Below are 15,615 nucleotides of genomic sequence, written 5' to 3'. Positions count from 1 at the left end.
AGAAACCCTGTCTCGAAAAACAAACAAACAAACTGGAAAACTGATAACAATATATGCATTATGCAAAATAAATCAGATTCTTAAATTTTCTAAGACGAAAAAATGCCTTACTAGCAAAATCAAATTGAATAATAGTCTGTAAATTATAATTCTAATTAAAGTTTACATTTTTTAAAAGCTTGGAAACTCTTAAGTTCTTGCCATTGAGGGTAGTCTAACATATTTAACTTGATAAAAATGAGACACGTTGAACTTTCAAATGAAAACGAAGCAAAACTTTCTTCACTCAAAAGGAAGGAGTAAGGAAAAATAGGACACTGAGAACAGACCCCAAGGACGTGGAGCTGTCTGTGAGAGCGCAGAGAAGTGCTTCTGTGTTTGCCACACCTCATGCCACTCAAAAAGACTAATCAGAGCGACTTGTAGATGTGTGTGCATTTTCCCCACACTGGGTGCTAAGGACGTTGTGGATTACGTGTTTGTGTTGTCAACTTGATTCATACAGGCGGGAACCTCAACTGAAGAAAAGCTTCTGACAAAGTGGTCTGTGGGCTTTTGTCTGTGGGACATTTTCTTGACTGTTAATTGGTGGAGATTTCAGGCCCCTGTTGGAGGTAGGTACCATCCCTACTCAGGTGGGCCCTGCATGTGTAAGAAAAGTAGCTAGCTGTGAGAGACACTTCACGCAGGCTAGGAAGCAGCTTCCTCTGTTGGTTTCTGCTTCAAGCTCCTGCCTTGAATCCCTACCTCACTTCCCCCAATGATGATAAAGTTTAAGATGAAATAAAACCTTTCCTTCCCAGGTTGCTTTTAGTCATGGTGTTAATGAAAGCAACCCAAACCAAACTAGTCCAGCCTCACTGAGACCATGTTTCGATATAGACATATAAAAAAAGGGGACAGAGGAAAGCAGAAGAGTAAATCAGATGCAAATGTTTAAACATATATCCATGTGATGTGTCTCTGTATGGGCTATGTTCATGTGTGCACATGTACCCTAGGAGGCCAAGAGAGGGCGTCAGATCCCTGGGGCTGGAATTACAGGTGGCTGTGAGCACCAGATGTGGAAGCCAGGAACCAAACTCAGGCCTCCTGCAAGAGTGGTGTGCACACTTAATCACGGAGTCACCTCTCCAGCCCCTTGCACTGAATATAATTAAAATATGACTGACCTTAAGTTGATAGCCATTTTGTTTAGTAAACAATACACAAAGTTCATTATATTATTCTATCTACTTTGTTACAACCTGGAATTTCTTACAATGAATAAAAACTAAAATATTGATAAATGGAAGCTACAAATATACAATTTGATGTAAGAGATAGAAAACAAGGCTCTTACAGTTATTTTCTTACTTATTTTTGTGGATGGGGCTATGGATTGTGCATTCAGAGATTGTTCTGAGATCTAAGCAAAACTACGAATCCCTGCTTCAGGAAAAAAGAACTAAGGCTCAGGACACAGCTCCGTTGCTAGAGTGCTTGCCTAGCATGATCCAGCAGAGACTGGTAAGAGACGTGTTCTGGCCTATACAACGTACATGTTTGGGAGAGTTACTTCTCTGTCACCTCAAACTCCTTGTTTGAGGACAATGGAAGTATCTATAATAAAAGGATTTTTAGTTTTTACTTGTTTTTGAGACGTGTTCTCAACTGTGAAGCCTAGTTGGCCTGAAACTCTGTGTTGACTAGGTTGACTAGAATGACCTTGAATGATCCTTGAATGAGGATTTTTAAGTAAAAATCCTCCTGTTTTTACTTCTCCAGTGCTGGAATCAAAGGCATGTTGCCAGTATATTCAACTGTCAAGAGATTTTTTATTTTTAACATAATAAATAACACACAAGGTCTAAGAACAGTGTTTGGCACATATGCTTATGTTAGCTGTTACAATTATTTAAGTTCTTGACAACTCAAGAAGCATTTTTATTTTGTGCATAATAATTATTGATTTATTATTAGAAATATTGTTGAATAAAATGCTAAGGATTAAAAGAAAATAAGAACTCTCAAGAGTTTCAAGGGAATCAAAATTATAAATAAACAAAGCTACAGAATTACCAGTTTAACATATGAGACAGTAATAAATGTTACTGCAAATTCTTAAGCTTGGTTAAAAAAAATATTGGGGGCCAGGCAGGCATGGTGGCGCATAGCTTTAGGTCCAGGCATGGTGATGCACACCTTTAATCCCAGCATTCAAGAGGGAGAGGTAGGCAGCTCTCTGAGGTGAAGGCCAGCCTGGTCTACAGAGACAGTTCCAAGATAGACAGGCTACACAGAGAAACCCTGTACTGAACCCTCCCAAACTCCCCACAAAACAGGAAAAAAATTATGAAGATATTTCAAAGTGTATGTCTAAATCTTAGATTAAGGCAGCTGTTATTAAATTCTCTAAGACCAAACTCAAAACTGTACTATATGATATAGTAGCTCTAAGCTGAAAATGGCTATTTAAATTAATTCAAAATTTATTTTCCTACTTTCTGGGAAAGACAGAAATTAGACCTATTCTATCTTACAATAAAATGTGGGCTCAGGGGACTGGAGAGATGGCTCAGAAGTCACACGAGCACACCCCGCTCTGGCAGAAGACTTGAGTTTGGTTCCTAGCACCCATGTCAAGTGGCTCATAACCACCTCTGACCCTAGCTCTAGAGGATCTGTTGCCTGTGGTCTCCTCAGGAACCTGCAGTCCACAGTTAAAAAGGATCTAGTTATTTTATGAAGGAAGCTGAGACCAATTATCCTCCGGAATGACCTTTATTCAGAGAGAGTTTTCATGACCACAGATCTCATGACCTTAACGTCAGGAGTAATTAGGAGAGGAGCATCAGAGACAAACGGCAGGGTCTTGGAGGAGAGGGAGGCCTCCTTTCAAACACAGGGGGGTGCCAGAGAGGTTTATGGTAGAGTGGGTAAAAGCACTTGCTGCTGAGCCTGAAGACCTAAGTTCAATCTTCAAAACCCGCATGGTGGAAGGAAGAGAGCTGACTCCCTAAGGTTGTGTTATGACTGTCACATAAGTACATAATGTGCACCCTTGCCCTGCCAGGAAATGAATTAATATATATTTTTAAAAGACATAGAAAAGAGCTTCATTAAGAAAGACAGCGTAGTAGAAAAGTGAGAGGTGATAAATGTGGGGTGGCGATGTGGGGTTCCCCCCACCCCCCCGCATGCTGTGACTAGCATTGGTGAGTACAGAATAGAGGCAGGTGGGAGAAAGAAGGCGGAGTCAGGAGATGGGACCGAACAAGCCGGAACCTTGCTGGTAAACCACAGGCACGTGGCAATACTCAGATTAATAGAAATGGGTTAAATTAAGATGTAAGAGCTAGCCAGTAAGAAGCTAGAGCTAATAAGCCAAGCAGTGATTTAATTAATAAAGGTTCTGTGTGGTTATTTTAGGGCTGAGCAGACAGGAACAAGCAAGCAGCCTTCCTACAACAGGGTAGGATGGGGTGGGGTGTGGATGTGTATGTGGATGTCTTTACTGATGACTTCACTTCATAAGACAACCTGTTGTGTACGCCATAAAAACAGTACTTCCTGTGGTGCTAGAGAGCCTAATGTTGGTTATCCCGCCCTCCTGATGTGGATTCATTCAGATACAGAACTGCAACTCAGGACACCATCCCAACCGAGCTCATTAGTCCTCATGGGAGGAGACAGTAAAGGGATACACACACAGCCAGAGTGCCGGTCCTCAGCCAGGCTGAATTCCGAAACCTACGTGTCTGCTCCCCACAGCACCAACTCCCGAGTCTGCAGCACGTGACTGCTAGGTTCTGGGACGGCAAGTCTGTGTCTGTGCTGATTCACAGCTGGCAGGGGTGTAAGGTTGGTGGCACTGAGCCCCCTTGCCTGCAGTCACTCTGAAGACTTGGTAATACTGGCTTTTCATTGGGATGCTGGGTCTGGCTCAGACTCCATGCAGCACAAGCACTGTCTTTCTGACTCTTCTTGTTCCTCGTCCCTACTCTGAACACTGTCAAGGAGGCTCTCACTTACACATCCCTGCCAGCATTCCTGAACTCCAACTGTCTTCCCGGGTAGATTCATTCCCGTTCTCTTCCTGACCTGACTTGGCATGAGTTTTCCATGAAAACTGTGGAATTGTTGAGATGTGCGCAGGATCTTGGATTAAAGCAAAACAGATTTGGGAATGAGTATTTCTTTGGGTTCTCTCTTCTCTTCCAGTCCCCTCTCTGTCTAGCTAAAAATGACCTTTGAACTCTGAATCCTCCCAAGCGGAATTACAGGCAAACAAAACAACAGTGGCTTTGATTTTATGTATTTTGCACATCATTAATAAAACTGGAAAGGCAATTTATTTGCTCTAGCCACAGGTCGACTACTCAGAAGCTGCATGTGGTTATTTCCCCATATCATACAGAACAGAAAAAGAACACAGCCATGGTTACAAAAGTCGCTTCAGACAATAGTGATCCAGATGTACCCTGATAGCACAACTGTGCCCAATAAATTAACTAAATAGAAGTAAAATTCAGACAATACATTTGTTAAATGCAATTGCTAAAATAATTCAAAAATTGAATTTAAAGGTAGTTAAGGTGTGATCATTTCAGGTAAAATTGTATAATAAATAATGCTACTCACCAAAGATTACCAAACATTCCTAACATGTTTAATCATATGGGAAATTTATTCTTCATTTCTAAAAGTCAAGGTCATAATTTTACCTGTCTTAGATCAGTTTTCTAAAGGAGGAGGTGGCACAGGAATGCAGCTGAGTTCAAGCGTGGAATTCATTTGTTGAGAGTTAAATATTTTCCAACTCTATAAAAAAATAAATAATTAAAATGGTAAGAGAATATTTTCAAGAACATTTCACAAATGTTTTAAAAGACACACTCATAAAACAGTTTACGTTTGTGTGTCTGCAGAGCTGATGGTGCACGTGTACACATGCATGAGGCTGCGTGCCCCGCACATGACCGTGGGGAAGACACCGAGTCTATACCTTGATTGCCCACCTTCCCCTCTCCACACAGCACTGAGTATGGAACTCTCCAGAGGCCTGCCTGCCAACAGATCAGCATGAGATACATCATTCCCCGTCAGCACTGAGATCACACACAGGCAGCACTGATCTCACACACATAACTGGCTTTTTACATGGAGCTCAGGTCCTTGACACCTGTGCAGTAAGCATGTTTACCAGCTCACTGTAGCTCAGCTGACCCTAAAACATCCTACAATAGCTACAATACGCATATACCTTTATCATATCCAAGAAAATATTTTTTTTATTTTTTGAGACAGGGTTTCTCCGTAGCTTTTTGGTTCCTGTCCTGGAAAGAAAAAATATTTTGGAGACAAAAAGTCTCAAATTTTAGCATCGAGTATTCCATTAATTACCTTTAAGATGTTGGGTAGGTTATTTAAATTGCTGGAGATTCAGCTCAAGAGAAATCTAAAATCCTTACAGAAATATGGACTCCACCCAGCCTCACCATGCCACCCATCCCCACTCCCAAACTAAATAAATAACAAACAGAAAACAGAGTCTACAAACAGCCTTGTTAACTGGCTTATAACAAGAATAAAACTGCAATGCAATTGGAAAAGAAGAGTCTTAAAAAGATGTTAGGTGACTAGGGGATCTCTACGGAAAACAATGTACCGTGACCCTTAACCCCACGCTATTCACAAAAGTAAATTCCAGGGATCAGCAAGATGATTCTCTGGGTTAGGGCACTTGCTGCCGAGTCTGAGGGGCACTGAGGCAAGAAACAGGGCAGAGTCGGGAACCTTACACAAAGGCTGAGGTTGGCACATCAAGAAACCGGCTGAAAGAGAGGAAGCTGGAAAAGCTCCCCAGCCAAGACTACTGGGAAACAGCAAAGCGCGAAACCAAACAAGCCTATGGGTGCTACGCAGATGGCGCACAAAGGGCACCGCCTTCCTTAGTACTGGCCTGCTGTCTTCTATTACTACACACACTAGCTGCCCAACTCCTCGTTCTAACACGGGAACCTGGAGGTCTTCACTGGGAACCCAGGGAGCTCTGCCAACAACTGCATCACAGGTGACGGCAGTAAAGACAGCACAGTGATGACTGACTTCAGAAAACCTGCCCGCCATACAAGCAATGAAGCGGACTAAAGCTCTCCACAAACTCTGGGGGTTAATCAGAAGTATAAAGTAAACAGGGAAGTGTGTACTCAAGAGAAGCCGCTGTGGAGATGGCTGAATGAATCGGGTACTTGCCACGCGAGCCCAAGGACCAGAGTTCAGAGTCAGGACCTCCACTCCAGCAGAGTAGACAGTACTGCTGTGTTTATCATTTCAACACTCCTACAGAAAGACAGCCGGTAGGGACAGGAAAATCCTAGGAAGCTCAAGGGCCTGGAGTAGAAACTGAACAAGAGACCCTGCTTTGAACAATGTGGAAGGTGAGGACCAGCAGTCTCACAAATCATACATGCTGTGCACACACATACCACATCCATATCCCCACACACGGGGCCAGGGTTAAGAACAGAGAGCTTTGTAGTTTTAATCTGCCCTATCCCCACGCTCCACAACAGCTCTGAGAGCAATCAGTGAAAACCGTAGGGACAGCAGCTGGAGGACGGGCAGGTTAAAGTGCCTTCAAGGCTTCACTCCCGGAGAAATGTAATTTCCTGGAAGATCCCACCCACAAAGCTCTATCACTGCTTGGCACCAAACAAAAGTCATTCCCTAGAGGCAATTGTTGAAAACAAGGGACATTTTCTTTTCTCAAAAACATCGAAGTTCCTTGAGGTAATAGGACAACAAATAGAACAAATATTTGGGCAACAAAAAGATGAAAAATCTGTAGATTTGATTGCATCTTAACCTCCAAAACTTCCCATCCTTACCTAGTTAACAGACCCAATTCAAAACAAGCTTTCCTAAGGTAAAATTATGTAAGCTAGCTGACATTTTCCTCTTTGTGTTTCCCCTCCATTGGTACTGTAGGGTGATACATGTATAAACTTCCCACCGTGTCTGAGTGTACTGTCTGGGGCTGTTAGCATGCATCCCTACGGTTATAAGACCAAGAGTGACACTCCTCTGTTGTCTCTGCCCCAGTCACCCTACTGTGGTCTTGAGCACTCTGAGCGCCTCCTACAGGTAGTGTGAGGGTTCTGTGTGACTAGCTAATGTCTCCTAGTGTAACATCTCCAAACTCCATACCTGTTCAACAACACTTCAGACTGTCCTTCCTTGTTAAGGCTAGACAATATTTCAGGGTACGCATAGGGCGTTTTATGTTCTGCTAGTCAATTCATCTGTTAATGGGTCTTGGACCGCTTCCAAGTTTTAGGTATTGTGAATGATGTTGAAATGAACATGGGCATACATACATTTCTTCAAGACCCTGACTGTAATTCTTCTCAAACGATCTCAAAAAGAGAAAGAAGGAAACCTAATAGAGGAGACTGAGTGTACTTGAGGCTGAGACAGGAAGATGCCCGGTCTAAAAGAGTCAGTCTAGCTGGGCGGTGGTGGCGCACGCCTTTAATCCCAGCACTCGGGAGGCAGAGGCAGGCGGATCTCTGTGAGTTCGAGACCAGCCTGGTCTACAAGTGCTAGTTCCAGGACAGGCTCCAAAGCCACAGAGAAACCCTGTCTCAAAAAACCAAAAAAAAAAGTCAGCCTGGGGTACATCATGCGGCCATTTCAAAAAAACAAATCAAACAAAAAAGAATCGAGGGGGTGAAACAGGAGCAGGCATCTCAGCACCAACACATTTCTCCCCTTCTAACAACGATTACTATCAACTCTTAAATAAACAGTATAAGAAAAGTTTTAACGTACATTTTCTAACTTTAAATATAATTAAATGTATATGAAGCATTTATGTTTAAAATCCATAACAACAAATTAAGAAAATAGCTAATCAAATCTGAAAATCCTCTTACAGTATCTTTTAATGAATTTCTTTCCTATACTGAGGTCTTAGATTTATTATTTTTCTTTTTTAAGTGTATAAGCATTTTGTCCTTGTCTGTGTGCAGTGCCAGCAGAGGCCAGAAGAAAGCAGTAGAGTTCCTTTGGAACTAGAGTTACAGACAGCTGTGAGCTGCCACGTGGGTGCTGGGAACTGAACCTGGGTCCTTTGGTCCTCATAGAGCTTTTTCTTTTAAAGATTTGTTTATTTATTATGTATACAGCGTTCTGCCTACAGACCAGAAGAGGGCACCAGATCTCATTACAGATGACTGCGAGCCACCATGTAGTTACTGAGAATTGAACTCAGGACCTCCGGAAGAGCAGCCAGTGCTCTTAACCTCTGAGCCATCTCTCCATTGTAGGGCATTTTTTAGGTTAGTGATTGATGTGGGAGGGCCTGGCCCACTGTGGGTGGTCCTGGGTTTTATACACAGGCTAAGTAAGCCACGTGAAGTAAGCCAATGAATAGCACTGCTCCATGCCTCTGCATCAGCTCCTGCCTCCAGGTTCCTGTCCTACTTGAGTTCCTGTCCTGACATCTTCAGTGATGAACAGTGATGTGGATGTGTGAGCCAAACAAACCCTTTCCTCCGCAAGCTGCTTTGTCACGGTGTCTCATCACAGCAACAGTAACCCTAAGACAGCCAGTATCATACATGCTATAAAGTGTCAGCTAGTAAGAAATACGCCCTACCGTAATGTACAAATCTTCAAGGAGAAAATTTAGGCTGGGAATATATAAAACCTTAGAAGCTAGAGAAGTGGCTCACGGGTTGAGAGCACTGTGTGCTCTTCCAGAGGTCTTGAGTTCAATTCCCAGCAACCACATGATGGCTCACAACCATTTGTAATAAGATCTGGTGCCCTCTTCTGGCCTGCAGTGTACAGAATACTGTATACATAATAAATCTAAAAAAAAAAAAAAACTAGCCAACATACTGGGGCTATTTCAGACATTTTACACAATTTACCTATATACAGTAATCCTATGTAACTGTTACCATCCCAATTTTACAGATGAGGAAACAGGCCCTGAGAGATTAAATCATTTCCTGAGGTCAAATAATCAGTAAGTAGTGAGATCAACTCTCTGTCAAGCTAGAATCTAAGAACTGTTTTTCCTCCCTAGTCAGGGTCTTGCAATACCTAGATTAGGCTGGCCTCAAACCTGCATGCCTGCTCTAACAGTGCTTACAGTGCAGGCATACACTACCACGTGGGCAAGACTACCAAACTGAAGACCTCACCCTAGACACCACACACACTGACTATGCTAAGAACATCATGTTTATTTCACCTGGTCAGCAAGGTCCTTAAGTAGAAGTCACATTACACCACATATTAGAACTGTATAGCTTAGAGTTCTCTATATTAATGATACTCTTGGGGGTATACCAAAATGCACCCATCGAATGAACGGCTCAGCTAGCCCTTGGGAAGAAGCAGTTCTGGCTAATAGAACTGCCAGCTTGACTGGACCCCTGTGCATGTGTCTGAGGGCAATTCCCAGAAAGGGTTAGCTGAAGCAGAAAGACACTGATTTGGAAGGTGTCAAGTCACGAGTTAGGGTCCAGGACTGAGCGAAAGAGGGGAAATGAGCTGACCCCCATTCGTCTCTCTTTACTCCTGAGAACACAGTGTGAGCAGCTGCCCGACATTCCGGCCAGTACAATGGCAGGCATTTTGTCCCAAAAAAGAAAGAGTAAGACAGAACTATATGACAGGCGTGCTTAAACCCTGAAATAACATAAAGCACATCAGTATGCTGCTTCATCACATCCCCCAGTAACCCAGAAGGCTGCCAGTTTTAAATGAGCCCACGGCAGGAGCAGGCAGCAAACCAAGGTGGCAGTGCAGCTGTGTGTTTGCCCTTATATCCAGCCAACGGTGTTCAAAGTGTCTACGGCAGAAGACAAGTAGTGGTTTTAGCTACCGGCCTGCCCTGTAGATGTCACAACATTGGACTAATAGCAAGGGTTCTCAGCCTTGGCACAACTTGCATTTGGTCATTCCTGACGTGAGAGACTGTTCTGTTTGTGCATGATAGAGCATCTCAGGCCACAAGCCGCCGCTCACATTTTCTGTGAGTCTGACATCTCCAAATACCATCAAAATATCTCCAAATACCCCCTGAGAGCAAAACTGCCATGGTGGAGAACGACCCCTTTAAGAGAAAGAACTATGGCTCCTTCTGACAATGCTCGTTCTCCTTTCTAGAAACAGCTCCTTGCCTAGCTTTTGTACCCTGGAAGAAAGTATTCATAGTGACCATAGAACCTACCCCATCTTCAAGAACACAAGTCCCAGGCTGAAGTGCCGGCAGAGTCCCATCAATAACGGAAGTGACAGACACACTTAGCTCTTTCCCCTCCTCACTGTGCAAGAGAGGACCTCCACTTCTGTTCTTCTAGTTAGACATGACTTAATGACTTTTTTTAATTTTTAGAGACAGGCTTTCTCTGTGTAGTTTTGGAGATTGTCTTGGACTCACTCTGTAGATCAGGCTGGCCTCAAACTCACAGAGATTCATCTGCTGGGATTAAAGGCGTGTGCCACCACCACCTGGCTTAATGACTTCTTTGAATCAAAAAGTATAAACGACTTACACAAACCGTTTCACGACAGAAAGCAGTGTCTAGCATACCTGCTCCTTCCTGTAGCATCCCTGATAGAGTCCGAGGGATGCTCTGCCAACCACCACGTGAAGACAGCTTGCTGTATCACCCAAATTTGTAAGCTCACAGAGATTTTACAAGGCAATAAATACACCTTTTTCTTTAAAGGACAAACAGAGCCCAGCTACTATCTGAAGATTGGCTGTAACTACTGTGGCCACATTACTGCTTTGACTGGAGCAGTTATACAATGAGACTGCAGCAGGCCACAAAAGCCTAGTAAGAGGCAAGAAATGGTTCTAGATCTAGGGCTTTTATTCCTACAAAATGTCACCTCCACCTTATTCTGTGGCCTTGTAAAATTCCCTACAACACAAAGAAAAGAAAAAAAATTGATTTTGGTTTTCATGTGGTTTCATATAATAAGCTGGCATTTCTACAACAAAGAAGCATCCGCTAGGAAAAGGAAAGGGAATACCTCAGTAGGCTCAGCTTTACATGACGCCCAAGATATAAAAAGACCTAAAAGAGAGGGGACCAGATATGGATATAATGGCTTGGCTAAGGGGTGTTTTGAATTAGTGCTTGCTCACTAGACTTAGAACAAATGGCCCTGTTAGCAGGGATTGAGACATAAATTAAACACTGAGTTCCAACCCTTCTTTCCTTTTTTCCTTCCCTCCATCTCTCCCTCCCTCCCTTCCTTCCTTCCCTCTTCCCTCTTTCTGGAAACAGGTCTTGTTAGGCAAGGCAGGCTGGCACTGAACTTGTAATCAATCCTCCGGCCTGAGTGCAGGAACGACAGGCACGCACCCCACACTCAGCACTCCATCACCCACACTGATCTGCACGTCCATGAGAACCCAGGCTGTCTCACTTCTCCAAGCATTACTGTCTTCAGCTACTCTCCTCTTGGCGATACCCCGAACTATGTGCTAACTGTAACGGTCCAGCTCTTAACTCTCACACGCTTTTCCCTCCATCAACGCAGCCTTCCCCCCCCCCAACAGGCTGTCAACCTAGGCCAGGGATGCGAACAGAATTCATAACCCTTCAAAAAGAACAAAGTTCTAAGTCTTTTATTGTCTATAACTAGGACTTACACTCTCACTAGATTACGAATGTACATGGGGGCACAAAGATTTCTGTGATCTGGATACTAACAGAAATTACAGCTATTTTGTTGTCAAGTTAATGGTTATTAGAGACATTAAAATATCATTGTTTATATTCATTACTGTTTATGATATATTTGTGGCCCACCCTGGATAAAAATATCTCTTATCTCATTTACCTATGTATTTAGATAAACATCACCCTAGGTGCTATTTGAGGATACTATGGATGACAGTCAACTATCTGCAGACTGACAGACACAGATTCCCTTTACTGCGGTGGGGGTCACACAATCTGCCGAAGGCCCAAACAGAACAGTGTAACCCTTCCAAGCAGGAGGGCTCCTCCTGCCCACGTACGCCTTCCTCAGGACATCCTCTTCCCTTCCTGGGGTAGGCTAACTACATCACCTCTGGCTTCCAAGCATCTGGACATGGAAAGGAGCTACACCACTAACTCTATTGTGCTGCTGACCAACTGCCTTGCAGTTTTGAGATGGGTTAACTAGTCATATGAGCCTTCTAACCAATCTCATATGATATGCAAGCATCCTTTCTTGGCGGTTGTTCTGGATAACACTGACAAACACACCTCAGAGATGAACTATGTGCTGAAGCCATCTCTTGAGCCTCCTGGAATGAGGATACTTATACCAGGTGGTGCATCAGTACACATTCTTCAGGAAAGGGGCATCTAAGACCAGCTGATACGCAGGTCTCAAATCAGAGGACAAACGTTGGTGGCACTTAAAATACATGAGCGTGACTCTTAGGACCCCTTCGTCTTGGGTTTGGGAACAGCCTTTTTCTTCTGCCTTAGAACATAAAAAAGCTCCTTGCACTCCATTTTCTAACACCCCTCCAAAAGGTCTCCTCCTCCTCTCCCTCTTACACCTTGTAAAAACTGATGTGGTAGACAAAGGCATAGTGAGAGCTATTCCCAAAAAATCTTAAAACTCAGTAATTTTCTTGTCAGAAACTTATTCTGTCAGGTGGTGATGGCGCACGCCTTTAACCCCAGCACTCGGGAGGCTGAGGCAGTTGGATCTCTGTGAGTTCGAGGCCAGCCTGGTCTACAGAGCAAATTCCAGGACAGGCTCTAAAGCTACAGAGAAACTGTGTTTCAAAAAAACAAAGCAAAACACAAAAACAAAGAAGTTTATAAATCCTACTATTAAACCCCAGCTTCTCTGGAGCAGAGGACGTTCTCTGTAGGATTCGCATCTCTAGATTAAACTCCAGCTTCTCTGGAGCAGAGCATTCTCTGTAGGATTCGCATCTCTAGCTCTTCAGCTCATAGCGAATGAACGGCTCAACGGCAGGCAGTGACAGACACAGCAGAGGAGAAGCAGCAAGTGTGAAAGGATTACTAGTTTACAGACGGCACAGAGCCCTGTCCCCAAGCCCACAGATCGAGTCTACACATGCTGGGCAATGGCCATTTTCCAGCTTTATTTGCAATTATGTGTAACAAAAGACCGAGTTTCACTTGCTATAAATCAAACAACTCCTGCATAGGGTTTCTGAAGATGTTTCCTAAAAGATGAATGAGTGCCGCTTTTCTTTCTTCTGCCTAGAACTGGTCAGCTGGTGTCACTGGGGGACCTTGAAAATGGAAAACACAAACTAAGAAGGACAAAGGGGAAACAAGGAGCCTGGGTCCCTGACAGCTCTGAGGTGCGTCAGCCCTACACTATCTATTTCTGATTCTTAAGAATTTAAATAAAGAAGTGATTTCTTTTTCAAGATAGAGGTAGCTGTGGCTGTAGACCAGGCTGTCCTTGAACTCAGAGATTCACCAGCCTCTGCCTCCCTAGTCCTGGGATTAAAGGTGTGCACCACCACACCTGGCTAGGCAGAGGTTATTTATCTGTTTTTAGTAATCAAAATACGATTCCCAACTGTAAGGAAGAAAGTGACTTTAGCAACAAACTTGTGGTTCTCCAGCCACTTTAGAGGTCCCTCAAGGTAACGCAGACAAGGAGGCAGGTATCTCTGCTGTGTGGAAGGGGCGAGCGAGGAGGAGCAAGACCGACTGAAGAGCCTTGGCTCACTAGGGGCACAGCACAGCCACAACTCAGCCGCATGGGGAAGGCGTCCAGAACACTGACAACCACTATGCTACAGCACTGCAGTCTCTTGTCAATACCACAGGTTATAGTGCAGAAAAGTAACAAAACCGTTACCAGAAAAACAAACTGCAAGAAAATCAGAATTAGGAAATAAAACATTTTATTGAAAAGAAGATGTTCAAAAGTTGTACTAATTCTTCTTGAAAAGGAGAGAAATTGACTCAGATTTATAGCAGAAATTAAGGCTGATTCTCATTATCCCATTTCTATAATTCATAAAAATCTTGAGCAAATCCTTCATGCTTTCCATTCTGTCTTTTGCACGTGCATCTTAAGCCATTTCTACAACGATCTATTTGTATGTGGCATGTACATGGTCACACATGCCACCGTGTATGTGTGGGGACCCAAGAACACATGGCCACACATGCCACCGTGTATGTGTGGGGACATGGGAACAACTTTCAGGAGCTGCTTCTCTCCATCCACACTGATGTGGGTGTTGGGGACTGGGCTCAAATCAACAGGCTTCGAGGTGAAAGCTTTTACCACTGAGCCATTGTGCCTCTTATTTGATGTCTTAGCAAAGCTCGGGGGTGATGTCACTTACAGGTTTGTCTTTTGTTCACATTGTTCGCATAGTGAACACGCTAATGCTCTACTACCAAACTACATCCCTAGCCTCTGGAATGGAAAATAACCTGGCCACTCTGAGGCTTACTCCACAGACCCACACAAAAGATTACATCATACAACATTATAAGATACAAAGACCAGCTGTACTGGAGATATATATATATATATTCTCCAAGGGAATGGAAATCTGTATTGAGAGACACTGGTTTCCCGTGTTTACTGAAGTACTATTCACAAAAGCGAAAAAAAAAATCAGCTTAATTTCTACCAACTGCTGAATGAACAAAGAAAATGGGTCAAATACATAATAGTACTATTGAGTTAAAGGATGAAATTCTGACAACATGGACAGACCTACTGTACATTATGTTAACTGTTAGTTACAGAAAGACAGCTATCACAAGACCTCGCTCTTCTACAGAGACAGAATGAAGCAGTGGTCACCAGAGGTTAGCTAATGGGTGCTGTCAGCAGAGTTAGGGTACAAACTCTGGTGCTCTCCTGTAGTGGGAGGAGCACAGAGAACCGCAGTCACCTCTATCTCAAAGCAGCTCAGGTGTGAATCTTCTCACTACAAACACACAAAAGATAAACAATGGAAGAGCTGAGAAAGGTCACCCTGATTTGAACGTTACATAATGTATGCTGTCCAATGTATGTACATAGTAAAACACCATATAGTACCCCATAAGTGTCTGCAACTATGTGCCAACCTAAATACAAATGAGGCGGGTGAGATGGCTCAGTGGGTAAAGGTGCTGACCTCTAAGTCTGACAAACTAAAAATCCTCAGAACCCACACGTTAAGAGGTAGCCTCTGACCTCCACACATGTGAGCCCCACATGCAAACACACATGTACACACTAAATAAATGAAGCACCTTTTTGTTTGCTTGTTTTTTGAGACAAGGAGACAGGGTTTCTCTACGTAGCCCTGGCTGTCCTGGAACTTACTCTGTAGACCAGGCTGGTTTGAACTCACAGAGATCCTCCTGCCTCTACATCCAAGTGCTGGGATGAAAGGTGTGTCCCACTACCATCTGGCTAATGAAATACTTTTCAAAATAGGTAAGTAGTTGGGTTTGATGGCAAGTAGCTGCAATTCCAGCTCGTGAGGCAGTATCAGGAGTTCAAGGCCAGTATTCAGGACAGGAGATCCTGACTCAAAACAAAACTAAGTAAATGATAAAAATAAAAAGCCACTAGAAGCCGGGCGGTGGTGGCGCA

The 15,615-nt window shown here is 43.5% G+C and overlaps 1 protein-coding gene across 2 annotated transcripts in view; it reads right to left on the bottom strand.

Moving 5' to 3' along the window:
* The window catches only part of Fam126b (family with sequence similarity 126 member B), a 53,281-nt gene that overhangs the window by 32,675 nt on the left and 4,991 nt on the right, over positions 1-15,615 (bottom strand). For both annotated transcript variants that reach the window (XM_013353476.2, XM_005366339.2), the window contains exon 2: positions 4,707-4,803. The gene's annotated coding sequence lies outside the window, so the exon portion shown is untranslated. The remainder of the gene's footprint in view (positions 1-4,706; positions 4,804-15,615) is intronic.

The sequence above is a fragment of the Microtus ochrogaster genome, unplaced genomic scaffold, assembly GCF_000317375.1.
Source record: "Microtus ochrogaster isolate Prairie Vole_2 unplaced genomic scaffold, MicOch1.0 UNK8, whole genome shotgun sequence".
In the NCBI taxonomy this organism is placed as follows: Eukaryota; Metazoa; Chordata; class Mammalia; order Rodentia; family Cricetidae; genus Microtus; species Microtus ochrogaster.
Note: the sequence above shows the minus strand (reverse complement) of the source record. Positions and strands in the feature narration are given on the sequence as shown.